Below are 14,710 nucleotides of genomic sequence, written 5' to 3' on the forward strand. Positions count from 1 at the left end.
TTTATTGTGAGGTTGGAATCCATTTGCATATCATATATGGCAGCAAGAAATTTTTGATGATCTTTTTTTTATACAATGATGGATTGAAGCTTGATAGTAGCCAAAAGAAGAATTGTGTATGAATGGAATACTTCTTCTAATCTAATGTCTATACTAAAGGTACTTGAGAGTTTATTAATGATGTCAAAAGAGAAGATAATAAGATATACTAGAATTTGATTAATTTAGATGTCTACTTAAGTGATTAAAGGATTGACCACTATTATTATGAATTTGTTGTGATATCATCAATTATAAATACGATGTGCTACCAAGGCACAATTTTGCTCAAAATAGAGATATTATGGTTGAAATTCAAGGTAATGTTGAATAAGGCATATGATAGATATGTTTGTGCAGTGAATATGTTGGAAGAATAGAAGCATCATAAATACAACATATTCTTGAATGAAGGTGGAGAAATTAGTAGTCATTGCTAGAAGTTGTGTCTTTTGGCTACTTATTAGAAGAGTCCACATATAGAGTTGTTTGTTGGAATTTTAAAAATATGCTCAAATTAAAATAATTGTCGTTATTTTTGGAGAAAGAAAGAGGAATCAATGGACATGTTGCTCTTAGCGCTATAGTAATAAAGGCAAGAAAGACTATTTGTGAGGTTGTATTGAATAGATTAATTGTTATTTGTTGAGACACAATGTCAAACAAACATAATGTTTGAATCATCCAATCTAAAAAAAAAATAGTTTTTTTAATATTAATAATTATATCTACTATAGCATAAATCCTAGTAATAGTAATAATAACTACTACCATTCAAAGGAAGCAATAAAAATTACTATCTATTATTGTAACTTACATATTAATTAAGATGATGCAAAGGTTTAAGAGCTTGGTAATGACTAAGAGAACTCCCATTGCATTGCAACTTATATTGATGATTATGGAAAAATTGATGCCATTGATGGATCTTAGTACAATCTATGGTCTTACAAAGATCTCTTTTTTTGAATTAATAGCATAATTTAATTGAAAGAACATAATAGACATTCGGATAGGTATCAAGGATATGAATCTCAAAGAACTAAAAGATTAATACATTCTTGTGTTACTTAAAAAGTTTGAAAAATCATTCAAAAATGGTATAATATTAAACTATAATGACTATGGCCAAAGATAAGAAGACTAAAAACTCTTGAAACAAGAATAAGAATTAGAAAAACATTAATAAGAATGAAGAAGACTTCACTCTTGCTTCCATATATACTACCTATTTAAGAGCTACATGGCACTATTCTATAAGACCTCCAACATGTGTCTAATTTGTAAGACATGTGTTTTAATTTGTAAGTTAAGTTTCATTTATAGATGCCACATTGTTAGGTTGTATCACATGCTACCGACATGAATAATACATGGCTAATTTATTGACAAAGTTTCTAACCTATCAATCAAATATAAACATTATAATATCAAATACACATCTATGAAGCTTCTAAGAAGCTTTGTCATAAGATAAAATCAAATCCATTTCCATTTATTTTTATACTTAGTACTTCTTATTTAGGTAAATATATATGTCTATGAAAATAGGTGGTCTTACCATAGTCTTCATATCTTTAGTATGAAAGAGTGTAATGTTTAGTTTAAATTTATATTGGATGCACATTACATTTATAGTTTTTTTTTTTTTTTTTTTTTTTTTTTTTTTTTTTTTAATCTTGCCTAATTATTTGAGCATTAAAGAATGTAGTGAGTAATTCATGGTATTTACTTCCAATTATATTAAAGATACTACATAGATTCATTTAATATTTAAAGCCTCTAATATTGATGTTGTTATTAGAGATATCTAGTTTAATCTAATAGATATCACTACATAATGTAATAAGCTACGTAATGAGATTTTGAACAAAGATGATTTGATAAGTGATTTTTTCATTGATATGCATATTCATTGCTCGGATTATTATCATGCGATTTTATATTTTTATATTGGATGCTGTAACAATGGTAATTTTTGTGGATGCCTTATGCTTCATGTATTATAATGGTAAAGAAATAAAACATTAAAGGAATATATTAAAGTAGCATGGTATTACTTTATTCGAAATGGATATATAATTTTTGCTTTTTGCATTAGATTCAAGAACAAAGATTATATGAAGTGTTACAATGCAACTTGTTGCATGAATTTACCTTTGTCCTATATTACCAACTTAGTGTAGTTAGTGAAGTATGAAAAATATAAATCAAGATTATTTATATATTGGTATTTGGTGTTATTCAAGTAATTCTATGTTAGATTCTATTAGTTGGCAAGAATGAAGAATACATTATCAAGGTATTAAACACGTGCTCATGTGAGCAAGATGATGCAATTGATCTTAGACTAAAATATATCATGTGTGTCTCTCAACAGTGATATGCAATATTACAAGTTTCAATAAAAATTCAAAGTGTCATGTGCTTCTGTTACAATGATAAAATCTTAAATGAAGGTAAGATAATTATTACTAAGAAAAAATTTTCCAAAAAAAAGGCGAATAATTTATTAAAATTAATGTAGAGCTTGTAAATACATTTGATATGTGTCACTATAGCCAATGTGATCAATGGTGGAAGAAGTATATTAGAAAGAGCATTTGGGAGATGCATTCACCAAAAAACCTTCATAACAAGGTAAATAACATGCAACATATAATCTTTTAGCAAGAATTTGGCTACTTATTGTAGCGTCATTGCTACCAATTACTTATAAAAAGTTGAGAAGGAATCTATGAGATATGTGGGCAAGAAATCTTTTATAACTATAAGTATCATAATTGTCTAAGTGTCATGAATTTAAAATACTGATTGAAAATCTAAACAAGAAGCTCAAGAAGAATCAACAAGAATTAGATTAATCAGATGAGTATAAGAACAATACTAGAGAGGTGAGCTAGAGCTCCAAGAGATGTATTGTTGAGACTAAGGATCCCCTCATTCTTGGCTCCTATATATACTACAAGCTAAGAAGCTTTTCAAGTAGCTTCCACAAACTAGGAAGCTTCTCAAGTAGCTTCTACGAGTTAGGAAGCTTTTCAAGCAACTTCCACAAGCTAGGAAGCTTATCAAGCAGCTTCCACGAGCTTGAAAATTTTTCAAGTAGCTTCTACAAACTACAAAGCTTCTCTAGAACCTTCTAAAATCTTCTACAACTTTCTAGTGTATGTCCTTAACATCACCCTCACTTTAGCTTCGAGGTCTCCGAAAAGCACTCCTATTGCGAGTCAGTATCAATGCAAGAAATTGAAAATTTATCACATAGTGTTTGTAATATACTCCAATTGTTGTTTACATGGCAAGTAGTTCATTGGTCCTTGTAACCAATGATAGTGTCCTATGCCTTCGATTTTCCACCAAATAAGAACTTCTGTGTCTTCATTGTGAAAATGCCCTGCAAACATTCCTTTGAGAAGATCACCACAAGCAGGTTCTACCTCAAACACAATCAATAGCGACCTGTTATTAAGTATCCTCTGTCGTCTTCGTAGTACATGCGGTGCCGTAATGTGTGAAGTCTTGCTTGAGAATGCTCCTGGCACTTGGCTGTAGAAGGAAGAATAGAAATTGCGATAACAAAATCCTAATTCTAATAGAATACTAACAATGCTCTAATTAGACTATAATAATAGTAAACAAACGTAATCAAATTCAAAATAATTCAAAGAAATTTCAAACAAACAATAATTTTTTTAAAAAAATATTAGAATGATTACAAATATTACTCAAATATATGTCAATTCAACCTTAATTTAATTCTAGTTAAAACCCTATTGAATTTCACTCAAACTTTAGACCAAACCTAATTAAATCTTAAATCCTAATAAATCCTAAACTCTAAGTCAAATCCTTAACAAACCTTAAATTAAACCCTAAATCAAACCCTAAACCAAATCCTAAATCTTAAATCAAATCCTAAATCAAACCCTAAATCAAACCCTAAACCAAACCCTAAACCCTAATCCAAACTCTAATCCAATCCTAAATCCTAATTCAAACCCTAAATCCTAAATCAAACCTTAAATCAAACCCTAAATCAAACCCTAACCAAATCCTAATCCAAACCCTAAATAAAATCCTAACCGAATTCTAAATCCTAATTCAAATCCTAATCCAAATCTTAAATCAAATCCTAACCAAACCCTAATCCAAATCCTAAACTCTAAATCAAACCCTAAATCGAACCCTAACCAAACCCTAATCTAAATCCTAGTAATTCCTATGATAGATTTAAACCTCAATATCTAATAAATAAACCATTGATCTCAATTCAAAATTTATATATTTCTTAAAAATTAAGTTTAAAATAAGTAAAAAAAAAATTTGAAAAGGATCGGAGTTACTAAATTGACAAAAACCTCAAAAATGTGTTCGGGTGTTAGCCGGCCTCCTTCTCCAATCTTGATGCCAACCTTCCAGAGCTAATTTCTCTTCTTTGTGCCGTTCGATTGGTTTCAAATTTCTCAAGGACATAGAAAAACAAGTCTAATATCTTCTCACATAAGTTTTACTTCAATCCAACTAGTAGATTGCATGAAAACTTAAAAACACTCACTGGACCTAAAATTCTACTTTCTAAGACCTTGACCCGCTTAAACCTCAATATCTCTCACTTCAACTGTTAGATCGAGCTCAAATTCACAAAATGTATTTAACACAACTATAAACATGAATCCAAAAATTTCACCTGTAGATCTGCAACAAAACTCTCGAAATCACTCAAAACATAAATCCTATTTTATTTCATAAAACTCAAGTCATCCAAAACAAACCTCTACTTTGCAAAGCTCTTACAAAGTCATATCAACTCCAAATCATCCAAAATCAACGTCCATAGAAACCCTATCCAATCTTCTATCAAATCCCACTTTCCGATCTGCCAAAGAGTCCTAGAGTCGTCGTCGAGACTCAGTTTTGTGCCTTAGGATCTGATTTAGACCCTAGTTCATAACCGGTCCTCTTTGGGTATCAACTTTCATCTTCTTGAGGTAATTTTTACTAATTTGCACTCCTAACTCTTCCCTATATATGTCTATATCCTTTATTTTTCTAATCTACCTCGTTTTGCCTTACTTATGGCCTTACAAAGTAAATAGAAGTATAATTTGTAAAAAGGCAGCATTAGCATCTTTAATTTTTCTACCTTTTTACTAATATCTATTTTTCCAAGATAATTTGCTACAATATTTTTGAAGTAAGATCCTCAAAACATGATATATTTCTTCACCCTTTCACCTACTAGTCATATTACATCAGGACAGTGATTCTTCATCTCGGGGTCGTCTTCATGAAATACTCAGTTGAGAAGACATGAATGGTATGGTATTGATCTCTTGGCTATCCATATTAGACCGAAAAATATAAGCACTAAACATGGAAGAAAGGGCTCAAGTTACAAATTTATAGTCTCTAACTATGTCTTTTAGAAGTTCCTTCTCCCCCTTCTTTGTAAGGCTGAAGATTAAGAGACTTCAAGGAGAAGGAACTTCACTGAAAAACTTTCATCAAAAGGGCTTAGATTTTTGAGGATAGCGTCGATGAAACTCTTGTACCTTTTGCAATGTATTGATAAGATTTTTTGCTAGTTCCCATGTGTGCTCATTAATATCATAGTCGCTCTAATGCACTGAATACTCTAATTTCTCCCACTTACGCCGTAAATCTAGTACCTTTTTCACCTTATATTCCTCGTGGTTCTCAATTTCAATACTAGGTGGCAGACATTGTATTCTTCTAGAAAAAGATGACTCTCAATAAGGCTCTAATAAAGAAACATGAAAGATTGGGTATACCTTCATAGCAGCCGATAATCCCAGATGGTACGCCACTGGATTGATTTGCTTCTAGATGAAAAATGGTCTCAATCTGCAGTAGTCCAACTTATCACATGGCTACTTGGTTTTGATATTCCGTCAAAGCAGCCATACTTTATCTCTAATTTTGAAAGTAGATGCTTGATTTCAAAATTTGTCTGTGGACGCCTTGTAAGCTTCTTGGGCGGTTAGCAATTGAAGCTTCAATATAGTTTGAAGCTCTAATAGTTGTTTCACAAATCCTTGAGCTGTTGGGTTGTTATTAGTTGATGGACTCAACAAATCATGCTTCGGATGATACCCATAGTTTGAAAAGAATGGTATTTGTTGAGTCGACGCATGAAGGGTGTTGTTATATGCAAACTTGGCTAATGATAGATATGCAGTCCAATCATCTTGCTGATAGTTGATGTTGCATCGTAAATACTGCTCCAAATTTTGATTCACTCGTTCTGTTTGGCCATCAATTTGAGGATGAAAAGCCAAAGAAAGCTTGATATCCATCTTCAATACCTCAAAGAGAGATCTCCAGAACTTTGATACGAATTGAGTTCCTCTATCCAACATGATATCATCTAATAAACCATGATATTGATATACACTATCAAAGAAGAGCCTTGCTGTATCTTTGCTTGACGATGTTTTCTTGCAAGAAAAAAAGTGTGTCATCTTTGTAAGCCAATCTACCACAACAAAGATGATGTCAAATGAATTTGATGGTGGTAGGTCTGTAATAAAGTTGATAAAAACTAAAGACCATAGCCAACGTGGAATAGGCAATGGCTGAAGTAGATCATAAGGACGATGTCGAGAGTTCTTGGATCTTGAACAAATGTCACAAAAGAGGATAAAATCCTTGACATCCTTCCACATTTGGAGCCACCAAAAATCTCGAGAAATAAGTTCCAAGGTCTTATTGAATCCAAAATGTCCCGCTGTCAGGATAGAGAGAGTTTGCCTCGAGAAAATGCTGGGCTTCTGGCTGTCACTAATTATTCAATCAAGCTTGAAAGTAAGGGAAGCCCTAAGTTTATATATAATTTTTCTCTTTTTGAGTAATTACACCAAATACACAATCCTCAAGTAACCCACAACTTCCAAAATATGATAAAATCTTCTAAATCCTTATTTATTCTTATATGGAGATTTTTCCAAACTTCAACACCTCATATCTCTTAATCCGACCGTCCAAAGAAACTCAAATTTTACATGAGGTACTGATGTATTCTTATTAACTTCTACAACAATTTTCAACCGAAAATTCATTGCAGATTTTGAGATATCTTGAAATCCCTAACAGTCACTTCAAACCCTTGTCTTTATACATCTGCGTGCAAATTTCTTCATATCTCACAAAACATAAGATCAAATTCCACGAAATTTGTATTTATAACTTTTTAACAGAAAATTTTACATTTTCCAAAAAGTTTGAATCAAAAATTCGTCCGAAAACTCAAGTTATGGCTTCAACCATTACTACAAACAAACTTGCTTACTTACTGCTTTTGATTTGGAAGCGTCGCCTTCAACTCCTTACAACTCCTTCATATGAACTCCAAAAGCAATAATTCTTTCATAAAAGATGTAGGCCTTAAAATCGCCGTTTCAGCCGCATCTTCCGATCTTTAAAGGCTACTGTGAAACTCCTCGTACTCTCAAAAGAATAACAGTATGTCTTAAATAAACACCTTAATTTCAAACGGTTATAACTTTTTCACCCTAACTCCAAATCTTCTAATTTTTATACACAAATTGTTCTCCAAACCCTAAACTTTACAATCCTAGCTTCTAATCTTCGAATGCCTCCGAAAGAGGAACCCTAATCTCTAATAAGGCCTCGGGCAACCTCCTCAAAGCCCATTGGGCATGGTATTCGACCAATAGAGATGAAGTTTCCCATTTCTTGCCTTCATCCGACCATGCCTTACTTTCATTTCTTTCAATTAGCCTCCTACTAGTTTAAATTTTCATACTTAGGTTTCCACCTTCTTCCAAGGCTTCATACTAAACATTTAGGTCATATATATATATATATATATATATATATATTTTAATATCAAAATCAAAAGAAGTAAAGAAATAAAGTAAAGTTTCTTATACCAAATCCTTTTAATTTAATCTACTAGCCACTCTAACACACATCTAGATTTATCAATATATAATATGTTTTAGCTAATTTTTACATACTGTAAGCATTTACAATATGACACCGCAACTGAAAAATCATGTCGAGATTGGAGAACTTGAAGTTGTGCTGGTCCCTTTGGAATATACAACTGCTCCTCAAAGTATAAAAGATCTCTTTCAATCTTGAATTTGTCATTATTGATACGTTGTATGATATCAAGGGCTACAGAATCTCTAATAGTTGTAGTACATACTTGGTTGAGGAAGTCAGCATCAATTGGCACTATAGCAGAGCAAAGCGTGAACTATTTTGACTTCAACAATGTTGTACACTGTTGATCAAATGCTGTTTCTCTAATCTTTGGCACTAGATACGAGCTCTTTGATAATGAATCGGATAGTCCTTGTTGCTTCCTAGGTCGATAAGTAATAACAAAGTCAAACCTCGATAGTAACATATTCCATTGAGCTTCATAACAATTCAGAACTTGAGCCGACATGAAGTACTCCAAATTCTTATGATCCGTGTATACGGTGTTAAATTATAATACGAGTATATCGTAAAAATATAAAGAAAGGGGACTTTTATTAATGTTCAATTACCTCAAATATTGGAAGCAACGACCAACTCCAGTGCAAATACTGAGTGGCCAGGTATGAGACCTGAATTGGTCGGGCGATTCAATGTGGTCCCGATTGCGGGCTCCAATTCTGTTTCAGGCTGTTCCGTCCTTTGTACCGTTCCAGAAACGTCCTTTCGGTAAAAGGATCTCTTAAAGGTAAAAACGGAGGAGAAAGCTCTGACGACGGAGCCAATTCCAGATCCAAGACAGAAGGAGCCAATTTCGGATCCAAGCTTGATGGCGGATGCCAATTTCGGATCTAAGACGGAAGATTGAAGAAATTCAGAGGATAAGGTTTAGGAGAGGAAGTTTTTGGGGAAGAGAAGTTTTTTTTTGAAGGTTTTGAGAAGGATCGAAGAGAAGCTTCATACTTCGGGTCGGGGAAGAAAAGACAGAGAATTGGGTTTTTCTTCTTCATAGGGTTTTAGAAAGACTGAAGCAATTGTTGCTGAAGTCAGTGTTGTAATAGTGAATCGAGATTTTTAATGAAGTGGGTGTGATCACTCTTGACTGTTTTGTGAAATCGGAGTTACGTCTGTGATTGGAGAATTAAAAGGGTGTCTATAGGATTGAGTATGCGGAGTGAATGAAATTTGTTGGGTTAATCTAACGAGATAGTCAGTGGATACAAGATCGTGAGTACAAAGCGATATCGAAGATTAGTAGTTTGGGTTGTTCGGGGTTCTCTATAACGTCTAGAGACCTACTGGCTGGGGCAAAAGAGACTTTGGCGAGCAGTCGAAGGACATCTGTATAGATTTACGATATATTCTTGTAGTCGTTTATATTCCAATAGTCAATAATTGATAAACTGCTTGAATATTGGCGAATCTCCATACTACCTTCTACAGCCAGACGTCTGGCGCGTTCTCGAGCAAGAAAGCACGTAATACGACAAAAGTGGTAAACCTGACGTGAAAGCTTGAGGTGGAAGGTATTGGATTTCGGTTGATTTTGTCTTTATTTTATGGAAAACGAAAATAAAAATTTTGAAGGATTTTTGGGAGGAGTTTCTGGTGGAGATTCTTCTAAAGGACAAGGTATGCACATGGATCCGTCTATTGCTAGTATGTTTCAAGCCTTCTCATTATCAATGCAGCAACAACAAAGCAATGATCGAAAGGAAGCTTTGGCAACCAAAGCATTGCAAGCAGTGGTCAATAAAATTGATCAATTTGATGGGAGGAATATTTCAAGGTATTTAAGATATTATGTTCGTGAAATGGAATTAAATCGGATTTCTGAGAAGAAAATGGTTGAATTACTTTGACTTCCACGATACCGGAGATAAGAGACCACATTACATCGATTACGGATCGTTATGAGAATTCATGGGAGGTTTTTTCACATGCATTGAAAGACGAATATTTCTTGGAAGATGCTGATAGAGTTACTAAGAAGTTGTTTCTGGAATGGATTGAATGGCCCAATAAGAATTTGCAAGCAATAGAGCTACTAAGGGAATTTGAGAGGCAGTACTCTCAATTGTCGAAGGTAGAAAAATTGACATTGGAGCCGAACAAAGTTGATCTTCAAGCTGCTGATGGAGAATTGTAAGGAAAATTAGAATTCCTTCTTGAAGACAAAGAAGAAGATGAAGGATTGACAACGAAGTGGAAGAACATTGAAGATGCGGTGAGGTTGCTTACAAAAAAAGAAAGGAGGAAGGATAGGAGCAATATTCCGAAAACAGTACAAGCACCCAAAGCTCCAGTACGTACAACACCACCAACAATGCCTATAGTTCAACCTTCGACATCCTTATCAAAGAAAGCAAATATGAGGATGGAAGAAATTAAACGAGGAATGTGAGATCTTCAAATCAAATTGGCAAGACTTGAAGAGAATACTTCTATAAATAATTCGAAAAATGTTTCAAAACAAGGATATGTACAAAGATATATTTGGTGTGATGACGCTTCACACACTAAAAAAGATTGCAATGAATTTAATAATATGATACGACAGGGAATTATTTGCTGGAAAGATGGGAAGATAGCATTGAAAGATAGAGAGGATCTTCTTCAAACCAATTTTGACAAGGGAGGAATGAGAGCATTGGTTCAAGATTACCTAAAAGAGCATGAAACAGCAGCACGAGAAAGTGCAAGTTATGGTGCTAGAGTAGATGATGAAATTGGTGGAAGTACGGAAACTAGTGAGTTTTGGACTTCTGCCGTTTCTACAATGCAAGAAGGGAAATTACCTCGAGAAGCGTTAGTGAGGACTGCAGCTACAATACGAGGTGCAATAGGTTGGGAAGATCCTGTTGAGTCTCTTTCAGTTCATGCATATATTGCTAAGAGCCAACATGAAGCTTTGATGGAAGAAAAGAGACAAGGAAATTTTGATGATACGAAAGAAGGAAATTCTTCTAAGAGGCAAACTCGAGGAGACAAGGCTCGGGAGGCACCTTCATAAGAATTGCCTGTAAAGGATACCTCAGCATCATTGGGAGAAAAAACAAAGGAGACAAAAGATAAGGGTAAATCAATTGCTTATAAGCTACTTTTTGACATTGAAGTGGCAACAAATTTGAAAGGAGTGTTGGAAGAACGTATATTAAACGCTAAGGTAGAATTCACATTGAAAGAAGTCTTGGAAATTGCAAAGAAGGAATTTCATGATGTTATCATTGACAGTATTAAGTGAAAGAGGTAATTAATGGACGAAACTGGAATGAGTCATGCTATTGATGCAAGAATATACAAAGATGAAGAAGAGGTTGATATTGGTTACAAGCAACCAACAAATGAAAAGAATGGGTATAATCAACAAGTACATTTCGAAGATTATAGTGATAAGGAAATGAAAACTTTGAGCCATTATACTCGAAAGCATTGGGCAAGGGCAACTACTGAGGTATTGGTGAGAGTAGGAGATATAGAAGAACCAATAGTTGCTTTAGTCGACCATGGTTCTGAAATAAATCTCATGTCTAAAGATCTTTATAAGAAGCAAAAATGGCCAATTGATATGGAACATGGATGGGCAATTCGAGCAGCTAATAACACATGGGGCGAATTATATGGAGCTTGTTCAGATGTCAAAATTCGGATTGGAGATGTTGCGACGGAGCAACATTTTTTTGTTCAAGATACAACGTCTTATCCGTTGATTTTAGGACAACCTTATATTACAGCAATACGGATGGAAACAAAAGTACTTGACGATGGTTCTGCTTATGCAAGGATACGTAGCGAGGATGGGAGGAAAGCTGTACAATTTCTAACAGTACCTCCTAACCATGAACGGAATCGACATAGGTTGAGGGAGAAACCATTGCCAAAGATTGTTGAAGGATTTAAGGATTTTGGGGAGGTACCACTGTAAAGTGAGATTATGGAGGTACAAAAGAGGAGGTACTCTCGCGAGATGAAGGTGCCTTTGATGCGAGTTTTATTGGTATATTGGAGAATGGAAATATTATGTATAAGAAAGTTGGTGATTTTAAAAGAAAAGAAAGAAAAAGATTATATAGTATTGAAGGAGAATTATGCAAGTTAGGTACATTGCAAGATGATGAGAGGATTTTAGGTGTTTATGAAGAAAATGGACTGGAAGATTCATTGGAATTGATTACATCTATTGGGTTAGGGGATAATGATAAGATTGTTGAGATTCATTCAAGAGAGGTTTATACCATGCTTGAAACTTTTCAACCACCAAAAATCACTGTAGAGACGAGATATAAAATGGCAGATAAGAAAGTAAAGCTTGTTGCCAGACCATTACTAGAAGATTCTAAAGAACAAATGGAAAAAGCATCAATAGAAGCAAGTTTAAGAGATCCAATGAGTATTGGACATCAGTTTACTAAAGAGACTTTTGAAGAATTGAAGATTGATTCTGATGGTTCTTTATTGTCGGAAGAAATTACTTGCTTTAAAAAGATGTTGGCTAAACAAGGTAGATCATTTGCTTTCAAATCTCATGAAATTGGGTGTGTGGATCCGAATATTATAACACCTATGGTTATCTTCACTGTACCGAATGTACCTTAGAATCTAAGACCGATTCTAGTACCAAGGATACATTTACCTAAATTGATTGAGCTATTAAAAGAAAAGATAAAGATGAAAATATTAGAACCCTCGTTTGCACCATATTCTAGTCGATGGTTTATGGTACCTAAGAAGAATGGGTCACTATGGTTTATTCAAGATATGCAACCGGTGAATGCAGTAACTGTCAGAAATGCAGGAATTGGACCTATTGTGGATGAATTTGCTGAGGCGTTTGCTGAAAGGGCGATCTATTCAATGGGTGATTTGTATTCAGGTTATGATCAATTTCAACTTGTCGAAGGAAGTAGAGATATGACAACGATGAGGACACCGCTTGGATTGGTTAGAATGTGCACTCTTCCTCAAGGCGCGACCAACTCAGTTGCACATATGATGAATGGGATGAATAAGGTATTGAGAGATTTTATTGCGGAAAAGATTATGCCTTTTCTGGATGATGTTCCTATAAAAAGGTGCAAAAAAGGAGACAAGGATGAAACTTTAGATACGAGGGGGTGTCGCAAATATATTGTTGATCATATACAAGATTGTGAAAAGATTTTAACTCGGCTTGGAGAAGTTCATCTTACATTATTGGGTATAAAGTCTGTATTTGGAATACGAGAGGTTGTAATTATTGGACATTTATGTGGATCTTACGGAAGAAAACCAGATCCGACTAAAGTTGATGCAATTGGAAGGATGAAAGAGGATTGTGATTCTTTAATAGAGGTTCGCAGGTTTTTGGGTACATGTGTATTTTATTGAATCTGGATCCCTCACTATGCTCACATAGCGGATCCATTATATGAACTGTTACGCAAGGATTACCGATTTAAATGGGAAGAAAGGCATATTCAGGCAATACAGAGATTGAAGAAATTATTGATGTCACCTCTAATATTAAAGAAGGTTGATTATAAGTACAATAGACCAGTGATTCTTACTATGGACGCTAGTCCAATTGCCATTGGATGGGCTGTGGGTCAAGATGATTCAAATGAGAATAGATTTGCGGTTCGATTTGGGGCTAAAGTTTTAAGTATTCGTCAGCGTGCATATTCGCAAGTCAAAAGAGAACTTTGGGGTGTTGTTTCGGCTATGAAAGCTGAAAGGGCTATTTGATTGAGATAGTAGTAGTAATTGAAACAGATTGCTTGCCATTGCTTGGAATGATTATTAACTGTTCAACGCCAGATATTGCAATGTTGAGATGGATTGCTTATATTAAGTCACTAAATCCAGAATTTAAGCATATTATTCGGAAGGACAATTTAGTAGCAGACATGCTATCTCAAGTAAGATACGAGAGGGAGGACGAAATGGTTGAAGACATTGATGATGTCGGATTGAAATTCTATTCAATATCAAATTTCAACAGAGAAGACAAGCTATTTCTTGAAGAATCTTATGAAGGAGAATTATTGGATATTGGTCATTACTTGAATACCTTGACTAAGCAAGGGAATTGGTCTATAAAAAAATTCAAACAAATAAGAAAAAAAGCATATAGATTTTTACTTCGACATGGATTCTTATGAAAGAAACCGAAGAAAGGAATTGGGATGCCACGACGAGGGATAGGCAAAAGGGAAGAAAAACTAAAATTATTAAAGGATTTTCATAATAGTTTATGGGCAGGGCATAGAGGAATCTAGGCTACTTTTGCTAATTCAAGGAACGATATTGGTGGAAAAATATGTATCGAGATGTGCTGTCATTTGTAGAGTCATGTGGAATCTGTCAATCGTATTCTAATATCCGACATCGAGATGGTCTTCATCCTACGTATCCTCTGGCTATTCATTTTAAATGGGTTGTTGATTTGGTTTTTATGCCGATTGGGTTATGGCAGATGAGAGATTTGGTTTTAGCTCATAAAGATTTATCAAATCAAGTAGAAGGAAGAGCATTGAGGACAAAATCTACAGAGGGAATTTGTAGGTTTTTGCTTGAAGATGTCATTTGCCACTACGGATGCGTAGGAAAAATCACTGTAGATCGTGGAGAATTAAATGCACAAGAAGCTCGTAAGTTCTTTGAAAGATGTGGAGTTAAACTATCACTGACTACTGCTTATAATCCAGAAGGGAATGCA

This window comes from Physcomitrium patens, chromosome 13 (assembly GCF_059467195.1).
Source record: "Physcomitrium patens ecotype Gransden chromosome 13, ASM5946719v1, whole genome shotgun sequence".
Taxonomy (NCBI): Eukaryota; Viridiplantae; Streptophyta; class Bryopsida; order Funariales; family Funariaceae; genus Physcomitrium; species Physcomitrium patens.